Consider the following 12,156-nt stretch of genomic DNA (forward strand, 5'->3'; position numbering starts at 1 on the left):
GTAAAAAAGAAAGGGGAACAACAATTCATGCAATCTGGACATGTGAGAGAGTAGAAAAATTTTGGGATGATCTCAATCAGATATTAAATAAAATAACAGAAAACAATATACCAAAGAATCCAGAGATCTTTCTCCTAAGTAACATAAAAAATAAAGAATTTGGAATTGACTTGGAGGATGCACAAAAAAGATTTGTTAAGATAGCCCTAGCTGTAGCAAAAAAATGTATTATGTCAACCTGGAAATTGGAAGATAATTTGAAAATACAACAATGGTATATAGAAATGAATAAATGTATTCCATTAGAAAAAATAACATATAGTTTAAGAAATAATATTGAAATATTCGAACAAGTATGGGAGCCTTACATTAAATACAATAGCGAAAACCTACCGGGAACAAACATTACCTAAGTTGATGGAAGGAGAAGAGAAGAAAAGAATGGACTCAGTAGAATTTCTGGTGTATTTTTGTTGAATGACAACATTGTCTAACTGAATTAATGCAACCTAGATTGTATAACTAAAATGGATGAGAGGGGGGGGGGATGGGGGGGTGGCTTGGGAGGAGGGAGGGGGGAGGGAGAAAAAGTCACTGTAAATGTGTGGAAAAGAAAAAGTGTATATCATGGCTATTGTGATTTATGGTGTGAAAAATAAAAAATTAAAAAAAAAAAAAAAAAGTTAGGTCTCTGCCTGAAAGACTATGACCAAAACAAGCAGGAAGATTAAATGTTCTTGGTACACAGATGTCTTTTTGTCAGATAACAGCATCTCTGGGCCCCATGGTGGAACTTAGCTTATGTCTGCTGAGTCTCAAGCAGTTTACTGATTCTCAGCCTTGCAGGAGCAAAAAACATGGTTTAAATCCTCCAATACAGGAGGATAGACAGAATAAATGTAGATGGGCTTTTTCCACTGAGGGTAGGTGAAATACAGACCAGAAGACATGGATTATGGGTGAAAGGGGAAATGTTGAAGGGGAAGTTGTTCACATAGAGAGTGGTGGGAATATGGAATGAGCAGCCAGCTGAAGTGGTGAATGTGGGCTCAATTTCAACATTTAAGAAGAATTTGGATGGGTACATGGATGGGAGAGGTATGGAGGGCTATGGACTGGGCACAGGTCTGTGGGGGATAGACAGAAAAGTAGTTTGGCACAGACTAGAGAGGGCAGAGGGCCTGTTTCTATTTCATAATATTCTCTCTTCTCTTTGGCTTGGCTTCGCAGACAAAGATTAATGGAGGGGTAATGTCCACGTCAGCTGCAGGCTTGTTTGTGGCTGACAAGTCCGATGCGGGACATGCAGACACAGTTGCAGCAGTTGCAAAGGAAAATTGGTGGGTTGGGGTTGGGTGTAGGGTTTTTCCTCCTTTGTCTTTTGTCAGTGAGGTGGACTCTGTGGTCTTCTTCAAAGGAGGTTGCTGCCTGCCGAACAGTGAGGCGCCAAGATGCATGGTTTGAGGCGATATCAGCCCACTGGCGGTGGTCAATGTGGCAGGCACCAAGAGATTTCTTTAAGCAGTCCTTGTACCTCTTCTTTGGTGCACCTCTGTCTCGGTGGCCAGTGGAGAGCTCACCATAGAACACGATCTTGAGAAGGCGATGGTCCTCCATTCTGGAAATGTGACCTACCCAGCGCAGTTGGGTCTTCAGCAGCGTGGATTCGATGCTGTCGGCCTCTGCCATCTCGAGTACTTCGATGTTGGTGATGAAGTCGCTCCAATGAATGTTGAGGATGGAGCGGAGACAACGCTGGTGGAAGCATTCTAGGAACCGTAGGTGATGCCGGTTGAGGACCCATGATTCGGAGCTGAACAGGAGTGTGGGTATGACAATGGCTCTGTATACGCTAATCTTTGTGAGGGTTTTCAGTTGGTTGTTTTTCCAGACTCTTTTGTGTAGTCTTCCAAAGGCGCTATTTGCCTTGACGAGTCTGTTGTCTATCTCGTTGTCGATCCTTGCATCCGATGAAATGGTGCACCCGAGATAGGTAAACTGGTTGACCTACAGTTCCATAGATATGGCTGACGTTATGGGTGTGAAAAGACTTTGAATGGTTTTTTTTGTGATTAATTTACTGTGAATAAAGTCTATTTTTGGTTTAAAAAATGCAATACTCAGCAAGTCAATTAGCAATCATCCATAGGAAGGAAAGGTAAGCAAGGGTTTGGGCCTGAGTCCTTCTTCAGTGGGAGACCAAATTTGGAGTATTGTGTGCAGTTCTGGTGGCCAAACTATACGAAGGATGTCAGTAAGATCGAAAGAGTGCAGAGATTTACTATGATGTCGCTGATCTTCAGATTAAACAGGTTGAGACTTTATTCCTTAGAGCATAGAAAAATGAGGGGAAGTTTGATGGAAGTTTACAAAATAATGAGTAAATGTGAGTAGGCTCTTTCCATTTAGATTAGGGGAGATAAATTGAGAGGACATGAATTTAGGGAAAAAGGTAAAAGGTTGATGGGAACATTAGGGGAAACTTCTTCACTCAGAGAGTCGTGGGAGTTAGGAAGAAGCCTCCATTTGACGTGGTAAATGCAGGCTCACTCTTAAGTTTTAAGAATAAATTGGATAAATGGATGGGAGTGATCTGGAGGGTTATAGAATGGGTGCAGGTCAGTGGGACTAGAGGAATGATGTTTCAGCACAGACTAGAAGGGCTGAATGGCTTATTTTCTGTGCTGTAGTTTTCTATGGTTTCTATAAGAGAAACATCTTAATGATAATACACAAACATGTTAGAGAAACTCAGCAGGTCGCACAGCATCTGCAAGAACACTCTTAAACAGGAACACACAGGGAAACAGAAGATTAAGGGTGTGAGGTAGGGAAGGGTGAGTTTGCTAATTAGGTGTCTATCGGTTGGCACAGCATTGTGGGCTGAAGGGCCTGTACTGTGCTGTAATGTTCTGTGTTACATTGTGATTTACCTTTTCATTGGCAGGATCAGGTCAGTTTAGTTCTGTCGTCTACAATAATCTCCGGAGGTTCTTACTAATTCTTCAATGCCTCCTAGCTTTAAAATGCTACACTACAACCTACATGAAAACCTTATTCAATTGCAATACACAAAAGTGCTGGAGAATCTAGTCATATTTCAGACCTAAGCCCCTCATCAAAGTATGAGCAAAAATCAGGGCAGAAGCCCAAATAGAAAGGTGGTGGGGGGTGAGGAGGAGGAGGAGGAAGAAGGAGGGAGGAGGGAGGAACATGGGCCAACAGGCAAGAGGTAGATATGGGTGGGCGGGCAGGATATAAAAACAAAGGTGATAAGGGGTCTAACTCCCTGAATGGAGAAGGGAGGGAGTGGGGAGGTGGATAGGAGACAGAGGGTTGGGGAAAGGGAGTGAGAAACTGGAGGTTGATGTTAATGCCATCTGGTTGGAGGGTGCCCAGACAGAATATTGTAGGTGGCCTCAGTTCAGCAGTGCATGAGGCCAGGGATAGATATGTTGGTGAGGAATTGAAATGGTTGTGCACTGGGAGATCCCCAATGTTGTAGCGGACAGAGTGAAAGTGCTCAAAGGAATGCTCTCCAGTCTGTGTTCAGTCTCCCTGATGCAGAAAAGCTGCAACAGGAGCACCGACCGGATGCAGTAGATGACTCCTGCAGATTCACTTCACTTAGAACAGGGGTGGGTAACCAACAGCTTGATCCAAATTTATCCGGCCCAGGGTGCGGCCGCCGCCACCCCCACCTCGGTGCACGGCTGCTACCCTACCCTTAGCACACAGCCACCCCCCAAAGCCCTTGGCATGAGGCACCCCCCGCCCTCAGCATGATACACCCCCTGTGCCGTTCTCCCGCCCCCCCCCCACACCCTCCCCCGGCTTCACAGTGAGAACCTACATCTCTCTCTACAATACCACCTCTTTCTGTAATGCTCTTTCAACCTATCTCTGTGTGGTTCTCCCCCCTCTCTCTCTCACTTCCTGTTTGTGTACATGACACCGTCTCTCTGTGTGACTCCTCGTCCCTTTCAGAGTTGCACTTCCTCTCTCTGGGTGGACTTCCTCTCTGGGTGGACTTCCTCTCTGGGTGGACTCCCTCTCTGGGTGGACTCCCTCTCTGGGTGGACTCCCTCTCTCTGGGTGGACTCCTTCTCTGGGTGGACTCCCTCTCTCTGGGTGGACTCCCTCTCTCTGGGTGGACTCCTTCTCTGGGTGGACTCCCTCTCTCTGGGTGGACTCCCTCTCTGTGCATAAATCCCTTTCTCTCTGTCCCCTCTCACTGGTGTCTTTTAGTTTAATTAGATTAGTTGTTTAATCTCATTGTGACTCATTTTTCTAATTTTTGACTTTTTTTATTGTGTCATTTTAATGACTAACTCGTGATTTTTGGTGCATTTCCAGATTTGAAGAGGCCTTCTCTGACCTGAAATGCATCACTATTTATTTAATTTATGGTAGCGTCAGTGTGGCCTGCCGTTCATCCACTAACACACAATCTGGCTCCCATATGGTAAAAGGTTGTCCCCTGACTTAGAACTATATGGGGCCCTGAATGATGGTGAGAAGGTGTGGGCAATGCTATGGACCCAGAGGACCCCAAAACTCAGCAGCAACTGAAATTCACCAAAACAAATGGTTACTTAAACAAAAGTTACTTTATATTTTCTTTAAACCTAAAAACAGGATCAAACTTAAGTACAAACTTAACCCCCTCCTAATTCTAAGCACATGTGTATATAATGGGTGTGTTAGCTCAGAAAAGTTCTTTGATTCACAGTCCAATCTTACTTCTCACTCCAAGTTCATCGGTATCAGGCAATTCTTATACTGTCCACAAAATTTTACATTTATGAATCTTCACCAGGGTTTGGTGCTTGAAAAGTACATGGTTACTGCTCAGAAAGGTCCTTGTTGGTTTTCATAGAGAGAGATTTGTTGTTTGTTGGACACACACAAACTGATTCCTTCTGATCAGCCACTTTAGTGTCTTGCCGAAGAAGCTTTCCACATCAGCGTTTTCTTTCTTTCAGGTCACCATAGAGTTCCCTTTCTGTTTCCATAGAGTTCCCTTTCTGTTTCCATTATCTCAGGCGAAACATTATACAGCCAGCCATCTCCTCTTGTATGGACCACAAGGCTGAATTCAGAACTCACAACCCGCCTTCAAAATGGGGTTTTGAACAAGCTTCCAAAAGCCACTGCAGAAAACCAACAGTCTCTCTTCTCTCTCTCTCTGCTTGCAAAACCACATGACCTTCCTAAAACAGCACACTCCATCAGAACAGCTTGCTGATCCCCAAAATCAATTCATGAGAGATTTTATCACTTTCCTGAGATAGGCCCTTCCATTTGCACCTCATTGTGAAAATCTCCAGCACAGGAATATTGTCTTTGTAGACTTGCAAGGCACCATCTTATGCATAACTCTTGCATTTTAAAATGAGATGTTTTGAATTGTTTGTATCTGTTTGTGACCAAACTAAAAACATCCAATGTCTACACACCTCCACCCCCTGTAATGAAGATCTCAAATTCCTTCATTTCTTTCTCAACAGCCCCAACCAGTCCTCCTCCATCACCACCCTCCTCCACCTGGTAGAACCTGTTCTCACTTCAATAACTTCGTCTTTGACTCATCCCACTTTCTTCAAGTCAAAGGGGTAGCCATGGGTCCTTTTTGCCTTTTTGTTGACTAAGTAGAGTAATCCATGTTACTCAGCAAGGCCCCTCAACTCTTTCTCTGCTATGTTGACAACTATGTTGTCACCTGTGATGAGCTCGTCAACTTTACTTTGCTGCTAACTTTCGCCCTGACCTCAAATTCACTTGGTCCATCTCTGGCAGCACTATCTGCTTTCTTGATCTCTCTGCCCCCATCTCAGGAGGCAAACTTTCTGCAGATATTTTCTACAAACCTACCAACTCCCACAATTAACTCAACTATCCCTCTTCACAACCTGTCCCTGTAAGGATCATATTCTTTTATCTTAATTCCTTCATCTTTGTCAAATCTGCTCCCAGGATGAGGTCTTCCATTCCAGAACAGAGATATCCTCTTGAGATGACCTCCTTCAAAAATTGTGGCTTCAAAAATGGATCAGATCATGAATGAATGGTGGGGCAGGCTTGACGGGTTAAAAAGCCTATTTCTGCTCCTATGTCTTATTCACATCTCCTCTATTTGCTGCATATTTGCCCTGGCCCCATCCACAACAAGCTGTTACAAGGACCGGATTCCCCTTGTCCTCAACTACCACCCAACCAGCCTCCACATCCAACGTATTCTTCTCTGCCATTTCCGCCACCTACTATATGATTCACCATCAGATATAAGAACACAAGAAATAGGAACAGGAGTCACCCATTCAGCCCATTGTTCCATTGCCGCTATGCAATGAGATCATGGCTGATCTGGTCGTGGACTCATCTCCACCCACCTCCTTTCTCCCCATATCCCTTAATTCCCCTACTGTAAAAATCTGTACAACCTTTTCTTAAATATATTTACTGAGCTCACCTCCACTGTTTCAATGGGAAGTGAATACCACCCTCTGGGAAAAGCAGTTCCTCATGTCCATACTGAATCTTGAGGCTCAGTCACCTCATTCTCATCTCCCTCACCAATGGAAACAACTTACCTACTTCAATCTTATCTGTCTCTCATAATTTTATATCTTTCTATATGATCCCCTCTCCTTCTAAATTCCATCGCATACATTCCCAGACAACTCATAGGCTAACCCCCTCATCCCTGGAATCAACCTGGTGAACCTCCTCTGCACAACCTCCAAAGTCAGCGCATCCTTCCTCAAGAAAGGAGACCAGAACTATACCAGTACTCCAGATGCGGCCTCACCAGTACCTTGTACAGTTGCAGCATACTGTCCCTGCTCCTAAACATTTCATTTGCCTCTTGATGGCCTGTGACATCCGAGATGTCCTCCTTCAAAACATGTGACTTTCCCTCTCCCACCATCAACTTGGCCTCAACTGTATCGCCTCTGTTACAGGGGTGTGACCGTGGGAGCGTTGCCCAGTGCATCTGCCCTGGCCCCCTCAGCCCCCACGCACAAGAAGAACAGGTTTCCTCTCATCCTCACCTACCACCCCCAACAGCTTCCTTGTCCATCATCCCAACATCCACCATTACCAACTCGTCCTACATGATACCACTACTAGACACATAGTTCCCTCTCCGCTTTCTGCGTGGACCACTCCCTCCTTGACTCCCTTGTCCACATATCCCTCCCCATCAATCGCGTCCACACCTCCTCCCTCACTATATCACGACCCAAATAGTCCTTCCAAGTGAAGCACCCCTGCAGGGGTCATCCACCCAGGCCCTGGCCAATCTGCGGCCCGGCCAATCAATCCCTGGCAATCAATCACCGTTTGCACCCTCTTCTGCAGACCTGGCTCCAACCCACCTGGTTGCCATCACCATCACCTTGTGCCCCCTCCATAGGCAAGACCCCGCCCCCCTCCACAGGCAAGACCCCGCCCCCTCCACGGGCAAGACCCCGCCCCCTAGCACCCTGGCAACGCCTCGCCCCACACACCGCCCGGTCCCCAGCAATGCTCCTCCCACCGCCCCCCCACCCAGAAAACACCACCCCCGCAACCCCCTCCCGCCGTCACGCTGTTGTCACCTTGGCCCTGATCTCCATGGCAGCGGCGCGACCTGCGTCACTTTCGGCTTCGATTCAGCGAACTTGGGGCCTTGTTCTCGTGACTGGGTGTCCGCGGCGGTGCCTGCGTCAACGCTGAGCAGCATCTTTCGCCTGGTCGATGCTGTTCCCCTCAATCCCTCCCTCACCGCGGCGGCGCAATTTAATATATTTTTTTTGTAAGTAGATGACGGGCAGCAGGAGCTGGTGGGAGGCAGGCGAGCTGGAGACAGATCTGGTGGAGGGGTCCTGGCGGTCGGTGTTCTCCGGAGACGGGGGTCGGATGGTCGGCGGCGCCGGTACCGGGGGTGGGGAACGGGGCCTGGTCTTCGTGGGGTGAATGCGGGGGGCCCTGGTCAAGGGGAACGGATCCTGGGGGAGGGTCGGAGCCTGGTCCGGGAGAACGGGGCCTGGGTGAGACCGGGGGGGGGGGGGTGTGGGGATGACGGGGCCCTGGTCCCGGTGGGGTGGAGCCCTGGTCCCGGTGGGGTGGAGCCCTGGTCCCGGGGGGGTGGAGCCCTGGTCCCGGGGTGGTGGAGCCCTGGTCCCGGTGGGGTGGAGCCCTGGTCCCGGTGGGGTGGAGCCCTGGTCCCGGGGGGGGGTGGAGCCCTGGTCCCGGTGGGGTGGAGCCCTGGTCCCGGTGGGGTGGAGCCCTGGTCCCGGTGGGGTGGAGCCCTGGTCCCGGTGGGGTGGAGCCCTGGTCCCGGGGTGGTGGAGCCCTGGTCCCGGTGGGGTGGAGCCCTGGTCCCGGTGGGGTGGAGCCCTGGTCCCGGTGGGGTGGAGCCCTGGTCCCGGGGGGGTGGAGCCCTGGTCCCGGGGGGGTGGAGCCCTGGTCCCGGGGGGGTGGAGCCCTGGTCCCGGGGGGGGTGGAGCCCTGGTCCCGGGGGGGGTGGAGCCCTGGGCCCGGGGGGGGTGGAGCCCTGGGCCCGGGGGGGGTGGAGCCCTGGGCCCGGGGGGGGTGGAGCCCTGGGCCCGGGGGGGTGGAGCCCTGGGCCCGGGGGGGTGGAGCCCTGGTACAGGGGAACAGGGCCTGGGGTGGATTGTGGCCTGGTTCTGATGGGGGAATGGTGATGCGACCTGTTCCGGAGTGGGGGGAGGATCGGGGACGGGGGTGGGGGGCAGTAACGAGGGGACCCGGGTGTCCTGTAACCGGGGCCTGTCTCTTTCCCCCTCGCTCCCCCTCCGTGGGGTGGGGGGGGGATGTGGTGTCTCTGTCAAAGCTCTTGACCCGCACACCGCAGTGCTTTGTCTTGGGTTGGGTTGTTTATTTCATTCTGTAAACCATCACAGGCGAATTTTATATTTGTATCTGTTGGGTGTTGTTCAATAATAGATTTTACTTTGGTAAAACACAGGATTCTGTGGTTTAATGAATAAACGCACAAATGCTGGAGAAACTTAGCAGGTCAAACAGTGCCTTTATGTAGCGAAGTATGAGTTGCCCATCCTTTGATGAAGGGCTCAAGCCCGAAAAGTTGGTGATGTACCTTTACCTTTGCTACATAAAGGCACTGTTTGACCTGCTGAATTTCTCCAGCATTTGTGTGTTTTTAATTATTACTTTTATTGATCAATTCTTCAGCAGTGGTTATACAAAGCGGGTGCATGGAAGGTTGGATTGGGTTGTCATTTCTTTTTCGACTGGCAGAGATGTCCTGAATGTCCACCTCTGTATAAAACATGAAAGTCTACAGATGCTGTGCTTGTAGTAAAAACACGATGCTGGAGAAACTCAGTAGGTCAATAGTGCCCTTTATATAGTAAAGATAAAAATACATAACCAACGTTTTGGACTTGAGCCCTTCACCACCTTTGTTACATAAAATACACTGTTTGACCTGCTGAGATTCCCGTTTTCAGATGTCATTTGGACCTCCCGTCGACTCATTTTCTCCTGTTATCCTCCATCCTTTCGCCCTGTCGCAGCTTTTTGTTCAATCTTTGCATTTCTGAGTTTCTAAATTAATCTATAAAATGGTTTGTGTGAGTCCTTGATCGTTGTTCTGAGTTTGGTTTTAGAGAAAGACCTGATAGTTGCCTGTTTGTCAGATTCTTTTGTTTAGGCAGTGGATTATACACAGTACAAATTTGGCATTGGCTGGGGGAGAGTGCATTGCTTGTTGTTGTGGTGAGGGCAGGTATGAGTTCTTTGCAGTCCCTCCCGAACTTGGTCCATAGCCTTTTGAATTGTAAGTTCAAGGGCATTTCTCAAGACTTCATAAATGCTGTCAGTAACTATGCTTCTATCACACTCTTGAGCATGCTGTCATATGCAGAAATATTGGAGGAACTCAGCAGGTCTTGCAGTGTCCAGAGGAGGAAGATATATTACTGGTTTGCTCATACAATTGCTCTCCATTCTTTCCTCTCTAAATCTCTTGCCCCTGATGCCAAATCTTTGTCCTCCAGTTTCAATTTGTTTGATATTGGGAAATGTTTTCTTAAGTCTATCCTGTCTATACCTATACCTGCATCCCCCTCTTAACCTCTTCTCTTGGGTAAACTGATTTAATTAATTTTTTTTGGGCATACAGCATGATAACAGGCTCTTCCGGCTCGCGTCCATGCTGCCAAATACCCCAATAAGCCTACCACTCCAGAATGTTTTGCAAGGTGGGAGGAAACCAGATTACCCGGAAGGGGGATTCGAACCCAGATCACTCGTGCTGTAACAGTATAGCACTAACCGCTATGCAAACTGTGCCACCCATGATCTTGCCACTCCCATGTCTCCTATAGGTTAAATGCTTCTGTAACCTCTCAAGCACTATCACATCTTTTAGTGGAGTGACCTGCTCTAAATTGGAGTGTCACCTCCTTGTTCTTGTATTAATTACCGAAATTAATGAAGGCCAGTATCTCATACACCTTAACCACATTATTAACAGTGCTACCAACTTTACTCCTCACGAGTACTCTCGAGCACCCTACCATTCTTTGCCCTACCGTGCTGCGTTCTGTAGTCTTGTTAGTACCACCAAAAGGCATCATTTGTCATTTTTCGCCCCTTTCATCAATTTCATCAGGTGCCAGACAGGTTCAGCCTTTGGATAAAACATTGCACAAATACTCCTCCAGGGTCACAGAAACAGACATTGCATTACAATATCCCTGTTAACGCTAAGTCTAAAATAATGATAAAGACACACTCTTGAATAGGGAAAGAAATTCAAGCCATAACTCATGGTCGATGATATGTCAATGCAGTTCTGCAACTGATGAGGTACCTTGCCATAAACTATTTTGAAAGTTTTTGGATTGGAATTGAGAGAAATATTGCACACAGCTGGATTTGCCGTTCTTGATTTCAGGAGTTTTAACTTTGCGAAGTGCCTGTGGGATGGCAAAAGACTTGATTTAACTTTGGAATCGTTCAGTGCAGAAGGTCATTTGATTCATTGTGCCTGGTGAAGCTTACCTCTTCACCAGCAATTTATCAACCGATAAATTGTTAATGTTGGTGGAAAAGAAAATCGATTTACTGCTTCATCCAGGATATAAGCAAAGCTTTTAATCCATGATCATTTCCGGCATGTACTTCTGAAAACAGTTACAGTATTATGTGGAAATGATATGTGCTGAAGGCAGAACAATGATTTCATAATCTGTGCCATTGTGGTGTTGGTTATCTCCATACATGGTAATGATGAACTGAAATGAATATTGAAATTATAACTACCCATCTGTTTTGTTGTGAGTCTAACTGTGTCTCCTTGTATTCATGCAACAGGTAATGGTGCACCTGATGTTGAGACCACTTCACTGGAATGTGGTACTGAGCATTTGAAGTTTTGTGCCTTCTGGTGAGTAACCCTCCAGACTTTAACCATGTGATAAATGGATTGGGGAGATAGCTGACAACAATGGCATTAGTTGACAGAACAAAAATTTGACTTTTCCGTACATCCAGCGTAGGTTTTTGTGGAACCCACTTGAAAATTCACACCGCTGAATTTAGCCCATTCCTGTGCTAAACTGCCCTTCTGCCCACTGTTTGCATTGAACATTATGTAAAATTAAATGGAAACTACCTGCTTGCACATGATCTCCCTCACTCTATTACCTGCATATTCATGTGTCTGTCTAGAAACCTTGAAACAACTGTATCTGCTTCCACCACTGCCTCCGGCAGCCTGTTCATTTTACCTATTCCTTTCTATTTTTTATTTTAAAACCCTGTGCATCTCCTTTAAATCACCTTAAATATATGACCATTTTTGCCCTGCAGAAAAATAGATTCTGGCTGCTTACCCCATCCATGCCTCTTATAAATTTATAAACCTTTCAGGTCTCCCCTCTGAGGCTCCAGAGAAAACAGCCCAAGTTTAGCCATCCACTACCAAAATCAGAATATATTTTCATGAACATGTCACAAATTTGTTGTTTTGTGGCAGCATATAAGCCACCTTACAAAATAAATAAAAATAGTGCAAGAAAAAGTAAGGCATTGTCTTGATTCATTCAGGAATCTGATGGCAGAGGGGAGGAAGCCATCCTTGTGCTGCTGAGAGCTTGTCTTCAGGCTTCTGTGCCT

The 12,156-nt window shown here is 47.1% G+C and overlaps 1 protein-coding gene across 12 annotated transcripts in view; it reads left to right on the forward strand.

Annotated features, from left to right (window-relative positions):
- Positions 1 to 7,552: 7,552 nt before the first annotated feature.
- Positions 7,553 to 12,156, forward strand: part of upf2 (UPF2 regulator of nonsense mediated mRNA decay) — a 97,855-nt gene continuing 93,251 nt past the window's right edge. For 11 of the 12 annotated variants that reach the window (XR_011347981.1, XM_069908474.1, XM_069908469.1 and 8 more), the window contains exons 1-2: positions 7,818 to 7,921; positions 11,353 to 11,425. The gene's annotated coding sequence lies outside the window, so the exon portion shown is untranslated. The other variant, XM_069908470.1, reaches the window with a different exon arrangement.

Source organism: Narcine bancroftii, chromosome 13 (assembly GCF_036971445.1).
Source record: "Narcine bancroftii isolate sNarBan1 chromosome 13, sNarBan1.hap1, whole genome shotgun sequence".
Taxonomy (NCBI): domain Eukaryota; kingdom Metazoa; phylum Chordata; class Chondrichthyes; order Torpediniformes; family Narcinidae; genus Narcine; species Narcine bancroftii.